Source organism: Patagioenas fasciata, chromosome 13, assembly GCF_037038585.1.
Source record: "Patagioenas fasciata isolate bPatFas1 chromosome 13, bPatFas1.hap1, whole genome shotgun sequence".
In the NCBI taxonomy this organism is placed as follows: Eukaryota; Metazoa; Chordata; class Aves; order Columbiformes; family Columbidae; genus Patagioenas; species Patagioenas fasciata.
This window is the reverse complement of record NC_092532.1, coordinates 16981900-16999333: the sequence shown is the minus strand read 5'-3', so window position 1 is coordinate 16999333 and position 17434 is coordinate 16981900. Positions and strand designations below refer to the sequence as shown.

Here is a 17434-nt window from a genome sequence, read left to right as displayed (position 1 = left end):
AGAGAGCTCCATCTGTTCAGCCTGGAGAAGAGCAGGCCGAGGGGGGATCTCATCAATGTTTGTTAATACCTCAAGGGTGGGTGTCAAGAGGATGGGAACAGACTTCTTTAAGTGGTGCCCAGCAACAGGTTGTTGTTTGAATGTTGGTGTCCTCCTCATAGTAACAGCACTGCTTTAGAATCTGGACACCTATTGTGACTGGCAGCCTGGACATGCCCACCCTCATTTCTTCTGCCTTATCCTGCAATTGTGCCCACAAGGAATGTTAGTTCACCCATTTCCACCTTTCCATCCTGCATCCCCCTCACCTTCTACCTTTTGTTGCCTTGTTCGTTCTGCAGATCTCCACTGCTCAGGATTTACATATGTGGGGTTTTCCTCCTCTGATACGTCGCTGCCTCTCTCCTCCCGGGACAGGACAGTCTCTTGCTTGCTGGACAATACAGAGGTACTTTCAAACCAGAGCAGCCAATTACTTTTCCTTGCCAGATTGGTCCCAGCTCATGCTGCCTTTTGCACAGACATGGTGGTGCTCCAAATACAGAAGAGGTTTATATTCTAGTCACGGGGGATAATGGCTTAGCAGATAAAATTAAGCACTGCTTGGTAAAGGATACTTAGGGAGCAAGTTACTGAGACAGGGTATAGGAAATAGGATGTTTTTGTTGAGTGCTGCTGTGGAGCACAAAGGCACTAAAGTGATCCCTAACAGGGAATGAAATTGTAGATCTCTGTATGTGTGTAAAGAACAAAGGTCCTGTTTCTGCAGAGTATTAAGTGTGAGCACAAGTTGGTTCGTGTCACAGGCCTCCTGGCAGTTAAGTACATTGCCACAGCAAGCGGATCTCTTGGTTTTACAAAGCATGGACTCCTTGAGTTGTCATTGCTACTAAGAAAAGATCAGTTTTCATGAATGGAGTACCGGGATAAGCGCTATGGGTCTTCAGGGCCATATGAGTGCTCCTTCACTGGATTTATGCTGCAATTCCTAGGGCACTTCAGGGATTAATAGTCAAATCAGTTTTGGCGGCGCTGGTGTTGTAAATCCAATGATCCAGGCTAAACTGGTGCCTGGGGAAGCCAGTCTCTTCCAACAACTCTACATCTTCATTTCCCAATTTATCTTCAGATATGATGTCTGAGGGAGCGAGATGAGTGCGTTAGTGTGTGTCCCAGCAAGAACGCTCTGCATCAGGAGTCAAGACTCTCATCACATAAACATGAAAAAGAATGGGTGAAGCAGCTGAGAAACATGGAATATGCAGAGACAGCTTTTAGATAAGAAAGAGAAGGCTCAGAGACGGAAATACGCAAACAAAATTAGTATAATGCATGTTTCCGAATGCGCAGCATCATCTGCTCTGCCTTAGTGTGTTAGACTTCTGAAGCTTTTTACTTAGAGTAAATCACCTTGGAATAGGTTTATAGTGATATAGATCCCTCATATATTTTATTAATACCAAGTTATAGGTACCGGGATTGGCATTTCTTATTCTATTAAATCTGTGTATGGCTTTGTTTCTCTCTAGAAATAATAATAAAAAATAAAACTATGCAAGACCCCAAAATTGAAGCAATCTAACTGTGTGCACTAGGGGGCCATATTGCTGCACCTGTAGGTATTGCTGAATTACAGTGATGGAGAAAAAAATTGGTGAGGCCAGGCTAGATAAGTGTCCTGGGGAAAGCTGAGTGAAAGAGGGAGCAATTCTAGGAAGAGCTTTATATCAACAGTCACAGGAACCTAAAACTTAAGATGCAGAGTGACCCAAGACAGTATTCATGGATATTTGTGTGATAAAATAATAGAAGATCAATAATGTTGTTTGGTGGATTGGGTTTTTTTTTTGTTGGTTGGTTGTTTTTTTGTTTGGTTTGGGTTTTTATGTGTGTGTTTAGTTTTTTTTGTTCGTGCTTTTTGGGTTTTTTTTGTTTGTTTGTCTGTTGGTTTTGTTTTCTTTTAAGAGAGTAATTATGAACTGAAGTGAGAGATGAGCAGAAGCACGTGAACTGATGTGTGTAAAAGTGACTCAGCCATAACCACTGTTATACTTTAGCTAATTGTCATTACTACAAGAAATAAATATCATAATTCTCTAGGACTGTCTCAGCAAACATTTGAGCTCTCAGTATTGTTTATTCCTCTTGACCAAATCACATTAGCAGCTGAATTTGGTCGCCAGGGACATCTGTACTTGTGAAAAGAATTTCCATTTAGAAACTTCTGATCTGATTTCCTCTCTCTGATGCCGTTTCCCCCTTTTCCCAGGGCTTTGCTGAAGCATCATGCTGCTGGCCTGCGGAGGTCCTGCTGCTGTCCTGGCTGGCTGCCTGGTCCTGCTCCCACCCACATCTTCTCTGGCCCTGCGGGAGGCCCAGAGCTGAGCCCTGCCAGAGGTTTTGGGCATCTGGGCTGACCCTGCTCTGTGTACCCTGCTCTCTCCTTGCCCCACCTGTGCTGGTAAACCTGCGCCGTGTGATTCCAGGGATTCTGTACTCATGGGTGTCCTGGAAAAACCCGTCTAGGAAAGGGTTGTGTCTGGGGGTGACAGTGGGGCAGGCAGGGTGAGACCTGACATTCACCAGCTGGGTGGACAGAGTATTTGGTATTAGCGGCCTAAATTTTCATTTAATGTCAATGTAGATTTGCTAGAAGAAAGTTTGTGAGTTTTGTGTGTAGCAGCCCAAATTCTTGCGTTATGGGTTTGCTTGACTGATTTTAGATGGCTGTGGTCTGTTGATGAGCGTTGTGTTTTGATGTGCCCTGTATATCACAAATACTTCTTTTCTATATATTTTCCATAATTTTTTCTTGTTTGTCATCTTGTCTTTTAAGTCATGGATTAGGAAGAGCGGTGCTCTCCCTCATCTGCTATACTGTTCTTTCTGGCTGAAGGTTCAATATTTCCTTACAGTCCTGGCTCCTTGTCATCTTAAATTGCAAATACCGCATAAGGGTAAATAAAAGAGACTAGTTTTTGTGCACGTGAAGACAATAAGAAAAAGCTTGGAAACAAAATCTGATGTAACTTAATAGCACAGAAATCAGAAGGCAAATAATAATGCCCAAATGATTCAATGCTTTAAAACCCAGGTTTTGAAGTGAATACCAAGAAAGAAGCAGGTCTTTTTGGCAGGCTGTCTGCAAAGCCCAGGCCATGTCACTGAGGCTGTTGGCACCAGAGGGCAGACTGAGACCGGGATGGGCTGCCTGTGCCCAGCCCTCCCGCCTGCCAGGGGCTTCTCGGTGCTCTCTGCTGAGGATTTTCTGTGCATATTGCTGTGTGTGGTTATAATTTAACTGTTTCAAGTCTAAATTTAAAAATTCTTTCCTCTTTTGGAAGGCATTTCCCTGTTTGCAGCTTTTTTTAACATACAAGACTCCAGCTCTCCCATACGACAGCCTCTTCTGCCTCACAGTAAAATTATCAGTGGAAAGAGGATTTTGAAGGCATTCAATTCACCACAAGTTAAGGGAGCCATTTGTTAAAACACCAATATATTCTTATATCAGAATAAGAAGCTATATCCTTCTTGAAATATTAAAAATATGAGCAACCCTAGAATACCTGAAGATAACTACTGTAAACTAGAACTACCCAGCCCTGCCTCACAGAGCAACACTGAAAAAGCAACACTTGCTCCCCAAAACAGAAATGAGTCAGAGAACTGAGGCTTTGACAGCTGCTGTTTGGTTTCTGTGCTTTCTGACATCACGTACGATCCACACACATCAAGATGACAGACACCACTGCTGCTGCCGAACAGCTTGTATTTGCTAATTAATACCAGCATTCTGCATTCATGTATTATTCCATGACAGTCTGTCTTACAGTCGTTACTTTTGCTGTTCTTTGAGTATCATTTAGATCTTGTTCAATATTTTATTTTAAAACATAATTAACATTGGCTCATATGTGATAGGGATGTATGATGCAAAATGGGTACTGAAATGATAAATTATAAAGTAATAATAGTAATTGGATTTATTGCAGATTGAATAGTTTAATATATTGCATTTGGGTTTGGTTAAACTCTATAAAATTAACACAATTCATTAAAATCTAAAAGGAATACAAATAAAAAGGTTTGAGACTCAAAAATCAGTTATATTGGATTTTAATTAAAAATGTTTAGGCTTTGTTCAAAAAATGGGTTGTCAAATTCTGCAAACCTGTGTGACATGGTTTTGTTGTCTTGACTTGGCACTTTACCCATGGTACGTAGGTTTTGGCCAAAAATGTGTTACTGCATACTGTATGTTACTGTTTGTAATAGAGTGCAATAGAAAAGCGATACCTCTGAGTGCTTCGTGCTGCAGCACAGTGGCTGCTACAGTGTTCGTGCTACCCTGCAGCCAGGGTGCTTCCTCTGGTCACCTCCAAAGCTCCTGGCAGGGCCAGGACACCCACCTGCTCAAGGCGTCTGTAAGAAAGATGGGGACAGACCTTTTAGAAGGGCGTGTTATGACAGGACAAGGAGTGATGGTTTTAAACTAGAAGAGGGAAGATCCAGGCTACACATGAGGAAGAAATTTTTTACACTGAGGGTGGTGAGAGCCTGGCCCAGGTTGCCCAGAGAGGTGGTGGATGAACCATCCCTGGAGACATCCCAGGCCAGGCTGGACGGGGCTCTGAGCAACCTGAGCTGGTGAAGATGTCCCTGCTCATGGCAGGGGTGGCACTGGATGAGCTCTGAAGGTCCAACCCAAGTCTGTTGTATGATTCTATGACCACACGCAGTGAGCTCCTAAACACAGAGAAGGGTTTTACATACACTGTGTATAACTTGTCCTTGGGGCCCTGGAGTAAAATGAAGCAGTTTTTACTAGGACTAAGGTGACAGGAAGGAAGAGGCACTTTTCGCACAAGGCTTATGTTAAAATAATTTATGTTTCGCTGAAGCATCTTTTGCTGCATTTCCAGAAAGTGTTTAAGTGCAAAGTGCTGGGGTCAGAGTCCAGACAAGGGCATCCCCCAGCCCAGGGGCTGTTCCTGCTGCCCAACCCCACAGAGAAGCAAGAGGCTCTGGCTGTGCAGGGCAGCGTCTGCAGCACAGCTTGGACCAGCCAATGCCTGGAGTTAGGAACCGGGATGAAATCCCCAGAAAGTTGAAAAGGTTCATTAATTAAACAGATAAAAATTTCTCATTTTTCCTCTGTAATGAGGCATCTTTCTCAAAGGCATCACTATCAGCAGGCCCTGTTCCTGCCAGACTATTTCAAAGTAATACAATTAGGCTGTCAGGAATGAACCATTCTTTTTAATAAAATGAGCCAGCGTGCACCCCTCCAAAGGGATGCATTGCTGAGTCCACACACGTGAAAGCTTCAACTGCTGAGTCTCCCTGTAGCTTTAGATCCTGCTGGTTTGAATGTATCTGTCACAACACCCAGCTCACATGAATCCTGCCTGTAGGACATGTGTGTCTTCATGAATTCAGGTAGTGTGACCCAGAGAGAAAACAAGTAGAAAGTATTTGTCTGCTGAAACTGGGCTCAACAAACCTCATGTTGTCCCTTTTGCTGCAGTCAGCACCTGAACTCACAGTGTCCTGCACTGCTGCCCGAGGCAGTGAGGTGACGGTGTCTTTGCCCAGCTGTTTGGGAGCGGTGTATAGTCACGCAGGTTATGTATAACTCGTCACACTGGGCTGGTGATGCATGTAGGCAGCATTTTTTCTTTTTAATGTTCCCTGTATCCACATTGGCTTTTTATCAACTGGTTATAGAGGTGCTGGTGACAATATAAAGCCCAAAGCTTCAAGAGGAATTCAGGTTGATCCTCTCAAGAAACTGCAACGAAGGGCACTGACCCTATGCTCAGGAGTCTCCTGGCAAATCCACTTGATGTTTTCATACATGGGAGGATGAAGAGCAGCGACAGCACATGAGGGTCTTGACACACTCAGGTGGGGTCTTAACAAGCAGGGTGGTCAGCTGCCTGCACAGAGCAGCTCCCTATCTGTAATCTGATTTCTTCTGAACTGCTGGTGTGTGGTGGGGCAGTGAGGAGGTTAATGCTGCATTGCTTTGGTAATTGGAAAAAAAAAAAAAAAAAGTCCATCCAAAGCCAACCAAAAATCCCCTGTTTGAAGCCAGTGCTCTAGTAAGTGACTTTTAAAGAAACAATAACCTGGTGGAATAGAAAATATTTTGTCCATCTCTTCAGTAGAAATCTGTTAAACCCTGGAGAGAGGCAGGTGTCCAAGGAGATAAAAGTAATAAATGCGTCTGCAGTTCTGGAGTGAGCTAGGCTGTCAGGCTGGTAATTAAATGAAAGCCCTCTCAGGAAATGCTGGAAGCTAATAGATATACATGGAGATGCCAGCTCATTTGCCTCAGCAATATATGTTAATTTTAGCATGAGATTAATTCATACATTTTTGCAATGGGAAAAATGGTGGGGGTGGGAGGGAGAGAGCTTTCATCCTGTCAGTGATTATTTCAGGTGGTAGAGATTATGAGCACCTTATACTTCTTAAAAACAGAACGGTGGGTGAGAATGGGAAAGAGAAAATGTTTAATTTAAGCAGATCCTCTAAACAGAATTAACTAATCACAGGCTTATAACTGACCTGAACTGCATTTGCAGACAGCTGCTGGGGGATCTTTTGCTTTGCCACAGCTCAGCAAGTACAGAGCCCCAGTTAGCAAATAGCTTGAGTCTCTCTGTCTTGGTGTGGTTTAAAAGGATTTCTAAGAGTTACAGAAGTGTGAAATTAGGAGTGCTGCAGCAGCAGATCACACCTGCGGGAAGAACAGCGGTTATTTGAGAGTGCAGAAAGCTCAGGGCTCTTTGGTAGGTGCAGAAAGGGGCTGACTTGTCTGTAAAGTGGCTGGGGGGTCACTGACAGAACTGCATGTCTAGACTCGGGGCAACAAGTGCATTTCTGCTCAGGACCTCGGCAGCGTTAGCAATGTGCACTTACCATTGACAGAGCTGCTCAGCTCCTCCTGGTTTGTGGTTGTCCTGTTCTGGAAGACAACTAATTCTGAGGCCAGACAGACATCGAAGTGGGCGGGATGTTCACCTGATGCAGAAGAGGGGCCTGTGACCCTGCTGTGTGCACAGCGGGGTGTGTTTGTGTGTTATGGTCCCTCTCTGAGGGCTTTTTGACTCTCACATCCCATTTCTATCATATCATCACCATCAAGCTCTTGTATAACATCCCCACAGCTCTCATGCTCACATTAGAGGATAAATATACCATTAACATTGCGTGCTCTGCCCTGTGGTGAATCCAGAGTTGCCGGGTCTGGCTTGTGGTGTGTGCCACAGCACAGGCTGTCTGCTGCTGCAGCGCCAGGTTCTGCTGGGCATGGGGTGCTTGTAGAAAGGAGCCCCTGATTTACACTTCCAAGTGTGGCATTAAGAGCATGACTATAGGTATTTCATCTCTGAAACACATAGTGAGCACAGCAGGCTTCTTACTAAAAAAATCCTCTGATCTGTAAAATTATCAGCATTGATGCAGCAGAAGGCAAAGCAGATTTTCCTTTATTTTCTTCTGCCTTAGAGGAGGAATACTCACTTGCCCTTCAGTGTGATTACAGCCTATTTACCAACACTTCTTTTTTAATTTCAGACTTACATTTTGGAACAGTGACAAGCAAGGGATGTTTCTTCTCAGAGCCTGGAGCAGTCAGTGCAAAGGTAAAGTTTATTTAACGAAAATAATAGTTCCAGCTGAATTCACATTGTGAAATTACAGGTCCATTTAAAGCAAAAAGGAAATGGTGGCAGGTTAGGGTCAGGAAGGAAGATATTGACATCTGCTGTAAAGTGCATCCAACAACTGTCTTCAAATTGTTAAGTTTTTATAGGACATTTTTCTTTTCATTGTATAATTATGCAAGATGCTGAAAGCAAGCTCAAGGCTTGCTCAGGATTGCAAGTGGAGACATTATAAATAGTGTCTCAAATGCTGACTGATTTCAGAGCTATGGGCTCTGTCCTTGCTGTTGTTGACCAGGACAGAGGTCTGTGGCCTTCCTGCCTGCGTGTGTGTCCCCAGGGGATGTCCTCCCTGTGTGGCTGGCTAGGGCAGGACCCCCTGGGCCATGATCCCCATGAGGGCTGGCCCTGGCTGCACACCCTTTACTTTGCAGCCAGTGCCCTGGTCACACAGAAGCCACTTCAGTCCCTTTTGTTCCAGACTGCAGCTGTCAAAATGTACATTTTTCATGGGAAAGAGGGTTGCTACTGGCTTTTTGTAATAACACTTTAAATGTCGTTTGTTCTTAGCACTCTTGCTACAGAGACTGGCTGCTACGTCTCCTCCCAGGCACTGCTGTAATGTCCTTCTGGCCCTGCTTCGAGGGCTCCCTGTTAGGGAAGTGAGCTAGAAACAAACCTGGGAATATTTGGTAAATCCTGCCTTTATCAGCCCTGTATCTTTGCCTGTGAGAGCTGTGGGAGACACAGAGGACTCAGGAAAGCCTGTATCGTTGCGCGGGGGGCTCCTGTGCCAGGGAGTTTGTCTTAGTAAAGCCCTTCATCCTGCCTGAGGAGTCACTGGAGATTGCCAAGGGGACTGCCAGAGATTTGAGAGACTTTGGGGCATGTCTTAGTGTCTCTGTCTTGACAGCACTGAATCCAACTGGGCCCTTTCATAACCCTGGCATTTAAAGAGAAATTGTGTTTGTAGTTGTCCTCGTCTTATGAGTTAAAACAACCAAAAAAGATAGAAATAGTCATTTCCCACATCGTCTTGCATATAAAAATACCAGGCTCCACAGTTGTCCCCATTTTTGCTGCCTGCACAGGCATGTGGTGTCAGCTCTGGGGGTAGAAACCAGGGATGTTAAAGTTGCCAGTGAAGATGTATTACCTGCAGATTGCAGCTCAAATTCTGCTCTGGCTAGGTTGCACCAAAATATTTTTGTGCTTTGAACAGAGGTGATGAGCGAACAAACCAGCTGGAGCCCTTGTTCTCCCTGAGCATCGGAGGAGGCGTTTCCACAGGCCGGTGTTGAGCGCACCATCAGACACAGCGCGGCACTCGCTGCAGCTCCGCTCCGAGATCCCAGTGCTGCCAAGAGCTGTGAGTTTAAAACTGGCTGAGTCTCTTACACAGCAACATGATTTACTAAACCACTAAGATATTGGGTCAGCCTTGTAAATCATTTTAATTATTTCACTAAACAGGTTGTGGAAATAGATCAATAGAAAAATATGGCATTTAGGCTTACAATGCTGTGCATTCATTATGGGAAAGAAATTATATTAACTGATTTAGGAGCTAATAATAACCGAAAATAACAATTTAATGGAAGCCTTCCAATCCTGTGCTTTGAAAGCAGGATACAGCTATACACAATCTACCCATTTTAATCTCAGTCAAGTATACATAGCAATTTTTCGACTCTCAGAGAAACGTCAGTCAAGTACAAGTAACTTGCAGACTTTCAGCATCCCATAAATTACATTATAATAAAACAAAAACAAAGACACTGTCAATAACAATTTTTTTATACTGGCAGGGTCACACGAACGAGGCACATGAAAAACAAGAAAATATATTGCAATATAACAAAGTGGAGGTGTTGCACAGCAGGGGCTATTTTCCACTTGCAATTGCTATTTCCATGAGACAGTGGTTTGTGCTGCTGGGCTTGAAGGGCACTTTTGTCTCTAAAATGTTGGGGTTTTGTCTCAAACATCTGAATACTAAATATATGCTTTATACGTGAAATATATATATAAAGAGAGAGGGAGGAAAACAAACCAGAAAAACCTAATCTCTCCTGTGCAGCAAAAGTCAAGTGTCACCGTTCGGTAGCTGGGGTCAGCATTGCTCTATTACAATTATTTTACTGTAGCTAAACTAAATTGGGTACGCTGTGTCCTGGTTTTCTTAATGCATGCACAGTAGTCACCTGTGCTGTTAAAATACTTTCTCCCGAAATAAGCTGTACATGGTGACTATTTAATGCCTTATTGGCCATCGAGTAACTACACTGAACCAAGCGGGCACGATTGTGGGCAGAATTAAACTGCAATCAGTGCACCTCTGTTCCCTGTTCGTTTGAAGCCTGCAGCCTACTGATAGGCAGCTGTCACATCAGCTGTCTCCACTCTGGTTTGCAGGCAGAGTTAAGCTTTTCTTTAAGCCCTCAGGCTAGATAGCATTTGATTTTTGTGCTTTATCACTCCCCTATTAGCTAGGGATGCATGACAAAAATCATTATCAGTGAGTTTATTTGGGAAAACACCTTATTTTGCTACTTGGTTCAGCATATGAAGAAAAAAAAACCAAACACTTTCTCTCCACTGAGAGAAGCTTGTTTTAGAGCAGAGTGAAACTTTGAACAGTGGCGAATGGTGCTGCTCCTGCTTATTCACCTGTCTCCTTGAGCTCCATCCAGCTGTTTTGGGAACACAGAGTGTTGCTCAAATAAAAATAAATGGCTTCAGCCTGACGGCAGAACTGACTGAGCACATTTCCCTGCGCAGGCTGTGCAGCATAATGTCTCCTGCTCCCCAGACCCCATGGCAGGTGAGTTTTAGTGTCCTCAGGTAAATGGCCCCTGTAGCTTCTCTGGCCTTCTCCCTCTCCATGCTGCAGTTGCACTCTCAGCTATAAACAACCACCGCGAGGGGTATTTTCCCCAAGCCCTGTAAATGCCAGCAGCAACAGATGAGCGCTGAATGAAGGGAACCGTGCTGTGTGAACACGTGGCATTTTGATGGCATCAAACATGAGCTGTGCTTTCCCTCATGCTGCTCTGCTCCAAACCTGCAGCGGCAAGGTTCAAATTACCCTGGGTAATGAGCCTAAACAAGGCTGCCTTTTCCATGCACATTTATGACCGGGTTGACAAATACTTTTCTGAAGGTAGCAAAGCTCCACGTGTTTGATTTTGAGATGTTTTGCTTTAGTGCTTTGGTATAGCACAAGTAGCATAAGACCTCTCTCGTGTTAAAATAATCAACTCTTGGGTTAATAATGAGATTTTATGCTCTTGAAAAATATTGCAAACAAGTTCAACTTCTCACATGTGACACTGCAACAAGCTGGATTTAGTTCCATTTACTCAGTCTTGATATTAAATCATGTTACAGTTCAGATTTTGACAGGTGCCTGCTGTGTGTTGCTAACCACCATTTGCTGGCATTTGAGCTCTCCCAGCCCCGGTGGCCCCAAGGTGTGCCTTGCTTCCGACTGACTCTACAGGCTGAAAAAACTGCAAGGTGGCCACATCAGCAAACCCACAACAGCATCAGCGCACTGGTATGTACTCAGTTTTGGTTTTCCTGTCTTGTCAAACTCTGCTTTTTTCCCTGGAGACTGAAATGCCAGTGTTATTAATTATTAAAAGATGACACAATGTAAGGAGTCTGTTGCTGACTTCAGTGGGACTCAGCTAGCTCAGATGCAGTCATTAGCTCAACAAGGGACTTACTTAACCATAAACTGAGGTTCATTTTAACCAGGGTTGCAATTAACACCTTGCTGTGCATTTAACTAGCTTGAGGCTTTCATACCACTATAAAAGTTGAAATTATATCCAAGGCCTCTATAAATGGATTACATTATTATCATTATTTGTAGCACTGAATGATGGTATTTTTAATGTCTTGAACTGAATTAGCATAAATGAATCACAAATGTGAGTGTATTTGGTAAAGATCATAAAGTAGCTGATGTTTCCTTAATCAAACTGTACCTTTTCATCGTCTCCTTTGAATTTGTTGCCTTTAGCTTCTCCTGTGCACTTTCTCGAGTGCTGCATCCCCTTCAGGGTATCAGGTATCACTGACAGACATGGGTCAGTCTAGGTCATCACTCAGTACAGTTATTCCTTGGCCTGACTCAGATTTACACGTGTGCACCATGTCCTTGTCCAAAGATTTATCAATGTTCCTGAGCAAGCGCAGCTCCCAAGCTCACGCGCTGCTTGGCTTAGTCACGGCCAGGCACACTGACTAGGTACTCACAGCTTTCCAGAGCTCAGAGCAATGCACGTTCAGTGTAACAATGTGGGGTGTGTCAACAACATCCTAATTCCTGTCAGAGACACAGGACTAACTAGGGAGAGCAGGCTTTTAAATCCTGAGGCACTTGAGGGTCCCTTCAGGAGCTGCTGGGTGGCTTTTCCTTGTGCTGCCGCTGTCCTTGCTGGCTGGAAGCTGGGGCAGAGCGCCCAAGGCTGGGCTGTGCACTGGGATGCTGGGCAAGAGGTTTCCTGAGCTGCACCAACCAGGGCTCCGAGTGCCGGGCAGCCCAGCCCCAGCTGTCCTGCTGTCAGGGCTTTTGCAGGGATGCCAGGAAGCTGAGAAATTAAGAGTCTCTACCAGCATGTTTGTGAGGCTTTGGAAGCCCCAGAGAGTTGACTCTCTGAGAGCAGGTCTCGAAGCACAGACCATGAGAGGGCACGTGTCCCAAGGGGTAATTCGGTAATTCAGTGATCAGACCCTTTGCTAATGTTTGGCCAAGCTGCTCACATCTAGGTCACAGCAACCCACCATGTTGCTCTTCTTGGGAGGGAAGGATGAGGCAAACCCAGGGTGAGTGTCAGAGTCCTGACACCGACCTTCCTCCTACCCATCCTAACAGCGGAGCAGCTCTCCCTGTGGGGCTGATGACACATTTTTAAAACTGCAAAGACAGTTGATTAATGATATACTGACAGGTGTCAGTCACTTGGATCAACTCTGACAACTCTGGAAGCAGTGAAATACAAGTGTAAATAAATTATAGCATATGTGTTAAAAAGAGCCTCTGCCATGGGAATTTAGAGCTAAATTTCATGTTTACCATAGATTATGAATACAGAAGCACTGTTAAAAAAATGAAATTAAAAACTATTATAAAAAACACAGCACTTGGAAATCAAAAGTATCCTACTAGTTTTTGCCTAAATAGCTGACTTCAACTGACAGCCTAAGTATCAACACCTGCCTAGTAACTACATAGGTCACCCTAAACCCCAAAATGAGTAATGATCTTCACTCAATTGTCAGAGCAACTTACTAAATTCTGTGATTCTATTATTCTAAGTATTTTTCAGGCTTGTAATTCAGAATTCCTATTCTAGTTATAAAAAAAACCCAATCAATTACTTCAGATTTTCAAGACACAAAAATCCCCAAATAAGAGTGCATGTTATGTGGGCATCTGGTTTTTTCATCCTGCTTAACATTCCCAAAGCTTTAGCTGTTGATTCCTATATCAGGGGTATTTACACCAAGATGAAAGTAAGTTTTGGACAGATCTGGTCATAGCATAGAAAATAAAAAATAGCTTAACATCCTCTTTCCCATCTTCCCCAGAGTAAATTCTGAAACTGTTCGTTAGAGAAGTGTAATCCTCAGTTGAACTGTAAGCATTTTTGGAGTTATTTTTCAAGATATTGGACCCTTAACTACAGATGATTATCTATACAAGACTTAAGAAACATTTTAACAATAACAGGAAATCAAATCTGTAAGCGACAAATAGGGAAATCCATTAGCTAATGCTACAGCACAGTCCTCTTCGATTTGACTCTTAATATAACTGTGATTTGCTTGGAATATCCATAATTGCTCTAATTAAAAGGCTGTCAGTCACTGGAGGAAAAATAGGAGATTTCAATCCATTCATTGACATCAGAATGGAGCCCTAAAAAAGCCATCTTGTTCAGTGCTCTGTTTTGAATTGTCATTGATGCAGGTCTGAACCGCATACTTTCCATGGCTGGCTCCATTTATAATAATACGAATTTTTTACTCAGCAGAGATTGCTGGGTTTTAGAAATATGGCCTAAAACCAACAAACCCCCCCTCCATTCCTCTTCCCCAGCCCCTGCCAAACCCCCACGGCTGTGCTGAGAACAGGCGCTGCTGCCGCTCCGGGGCAGGACAGGGGGATGCAGGAATCCCTCATGGCCGCCCTGCTGCCTTGCTGGGCTTCTTCCAGCCTTGGTCTCATTCTCTTTGGTTTACAGCCCCTTAATTTTCCTATGGAATAGCTATAATTGCTCCTGCATGAACAAAACCTAAATTTGCCTGGAAAGCGAAGCCCCCAGCCCTGTGCACCACAGCCCCATAGTCTGCTGTGCCACAAGGCTGCTGGGGGACAAACGCACCACAAAAGCCCAAAAAGCAGTTAAAAAAAAATAACCATGTCTTTGCTGTGAGACAATGTCTTACCGTCTAATAACTCTCTTTATTAATAAGCAATAATTTGTACATGTTGGTTGGTATTTTAACACTCTCCCATGGCTTGTAGCACTGGCTTTCCCTTACCTGGTGGCAGAGCCCCGGGGTGACACGGCTGGTGTCCCCATGGGCCGGCAGCTCACCAGGCTGCAGGTGCCGAGTGCCCTTGGCCGAGAGCCCTTCACTCTCCCAGCAACACCAGGCAGCGCACTCATGCTACCAATTAATATTCTCACAACAACTTCCCCCCAACCCCCTCAATCAGTCTTTGCTAAAAGCATTAATTAAGACTTTAACATTTTTGATCCCATCAATTTTCTGTTCTTTTCTTATTAAATAGATGTACTAGGGGAGTTTGAATAATAACTGCCCGAAGTTTGGGGATAATGAATAAATGAACTTTGCCAGCCTCTGGCTAAGCATGAAATTTACTGTGTAGTAACAAATGGAATAGCGGCAGCTCATACATTAACCAACCTAGTTTTGACACAAAAGTTTGGGAGCACATTATTTACTTAGTGAGATGGGACTCCAAAATGTTTTATGCAGGAAATGAAAAATGACATGTTCAGACAGTCTTTTGCATTCTCCGTCACAGTGTGAAGCTGCTTGCTCGCCCATCTTCCCTTTGGTGCGTCTCTGTCCCTCCTGTCCACACAGCGGTGGTTTCAGGACTGCACGTGTTATTTCCCTTGGGAGTTCTGCCAGAATAGGACCATACCAGGAACAAGGTAATTTTGCTTTTTATTTGGTACTTTGAAGGTCACCTGTGTGCTATAAAACTACTTTTGTTCCATGTATTTTCACATGTGCATGGCTCCAGCATCAGCTCTGTTACACTCTTGTAAATCCATTCATAGTTGTAGAAATCCATTAACTTGCAGTGAATTTATAGCTATATAACTGTGAGCAAACTATGGCTGATGGTGCAGACTGGAAATATTACAAGGAAAAGTGCAAAGTTCTATTGATTTTCTCTCAGGAAGAATGTGTGTTCCCTTATGATTGTTTTATAGATGACTCAGCTCTGGTCCCTAACAGCCATCCCTTATGTTTCCCAGCTCTGCTGCTTGCTGGCTCTGCGAGGGGGAGCTGCTGCCTGTGCTGTCCCCCAGTGCAGGGCCAGGGACGGTCCCCACCCCACTTTCTCTGCATGGCACTGCGGGAGGCACGCTGCCTCTCCACGGCCCTGCAGTCCAAGCACTTATTCCTAATGGATTCTGACAACAAACACCACCAGGAATGCTGAGATTTATGAAAGAGCAAGATTTGCCACTAGCCTCTGTCCATTAAGGGTACGGCAAAACCTCACTTTGCCCTTTGTAAATACAATCAGCAGAAGTGAGGCAGTTGCCCTTTTCAGAAGAAAGAGCTCTCTCAAAGGACGGATGTTTTAGCAGAAGTCCTTAACACGCTCACAAGCAATAAGGCTCCACATTCTTTATATTTTTCCATCAAAATGTTTTGCATTCCTTTAGGTGCTTTTTAAAGACTATATACTGTACTGAAAGCTGGAGCCTTGTCTCTAGCCAGTTATTTTCCCTGCACTACCCAAATGGCCAAACATAAGTTGTGCATTTTGCAAGAATGCCCCCCAAACCTAGAGGACTCATTCTGCACATTTTTGAAGGCAGAAATATAGCCAAGGTAAAGGTAGAGCCAGGTTATTTCAGCAATCTGCTCCCTTGTTGAGGTTATCCTGTGTGCTGGGAATGAATTATCTCTGCATGTGTGCAGGTCTTCACTGGAAATAAAAGATGCCTGTTGCTCTTGTTAGACAAGATTTTTCATCAAATCCTCAGGTTATTGTTTAGTAGTTCTGAGGTTTTATAGTGAATTGGAATATAAGAATTGTTATTCCTACTGCGGCACACTTAATTCTGATCTCAGAAAGGATAAAAAAAGTTATTTTTAGTTGCAGCTTTAATATTCCTTCACCTTTAATGTGATTGAAGTATAAAAGACCTTGATAATTCTACTCCTGCCACTGCACACAAACCTTCCAGTTGCTGCCACAGGTAACAGGCTACATTACATTGGGAAGGACAAGATGATGTATTTCCTCCCATGTTTTCTGCAAACCACACAGTATGCAATTCAAGACATAATGTACTCCATGAGTGATGAAACAAAAGTATTAGAGCAAAGCAGATGATGTGTTTACTAAGAGACTGCTGAGCTGTGGCTGACATTGGAATAGAAGCGTAACTACTCCTAGATAGACATGCTCCACTGCTTCAGGCATCAGCTATTTGTTTAGATACATTTAGGCAGACTTTTCTTTTTCCTCGTGTGGAAAAAATTTTGTTCTCTCCCTTAGGAGGAAGATGAGTCACTGGAATACGCACTGCCCTTCAGAAAAAAGCAGCAGTGATGAAGAGCTCATCAGAGGACCCACAGTTCAAACCCAGGTAGGTTTCACTTTCACGATCAGCTTCATGATGTGAAGGATTAAAGCTCTCATGATGTTATGGACTCCATGTGTACCTCTGCATTGAATACTTGTCCTTCAAAAAGTTCCCAGACATGAATGCCGGGATTAATTTAGGCACGGTCCAACATTAATACAATTTTTTCCACCTGTCTTTTCCTTTCAGGTTACAGAAGACTCTCCCTCCATGTGTGTATGGAAGCCAAGGACCGTGCTCTTCAGTGTCTCACACTGATGCACTTCCAGGTTTGCAACAACCATCTCCCCTGAGTTCTTCGGAAGAGCAGTTCTGCTTTTTGTGGGGTGATTAAGGATTTTTCCCCAATCTATGGGATACTACAGCTGGCATTAAAGGGATGAATATTCTTATGAAGATTTTAACACCTTTGGATCCCCATGGTGAGTTTGCCCTAGTGCAAGTGGGATTTTATTACTATAATGTAGTAGCATGTATGAAATACAGATGTGGTTTGGTCTCACACCTAGTGACGAGTGGCACAAATCCTCAGTATTACCGGCAGTTCTAGAAGAAGAAAAGTCTGACCTTCTGAGAAGCTGAAAAATCCCTTCCTACCCTCCTCCTAGAAGAGGACTCAGGTATGAGGTGAGGCAACAGCACACCCTGCTTTTGCTTCACAGTTTGTGCCAAGTCCTGCTGGTGCTGTAGCTGTCACTTTACCATGTTTTCTAAAATGCTACGCAAATGAAAGGGTAAGAATCACAGTCAGACACAGGAAATTGCAAAGTACTTCACTAAATTCAGCTAAAGAAGGTCATGTTTCTTTACCGAGTCATCCTATTATCTCCCTTAAAATCCAAGCATTTTGGAACGGAAAAATAACTGCTGCAACTTGGT

The 17434-nt window shown here is 43.7% G+C and overlaps 1 long non-coding RNA gene across 12 annotated transcripts in view; it reads left to right on the top strand.

Annotated features, from left to right (window-relative positions):
- The window catches only part of LOC136107530 (uncharacterized), a 45824-nt gene that overhangs the window by 19085 nt on the left and 9305 nt on the right, over positions 1-17434 (top strand). For 5 of the 12 annotated variants that reach the window (XR_010652291.2, XR_011741228.1, XR_011741231.1 and 2 more), the window contains 7 exons: positions 342-448; positions 2270-2461; positions 7588-7655; positions 8899-11235; positions 14746-14878; positions 16468-16558; positions 16745-16977. This is a non-coding gene — a long non-coding RNA (uncharacterized lncRNA). Of the gene's footprint in view, positions 1-341; positions 449-2269; positions 2462-7587; positions 7656-8898; positions 11236-13277; positions 13327-14745; positions 14879-16467; positions 16559-16744; positions 16978-17064; positions 17183-17434 lie in introns of all 12 variants that reach the window. The other 7 variants (XR_011741236.1, XR_011741235.1, XR_011741233.1 and 4 more) reach the window with 7 other exon arrangements.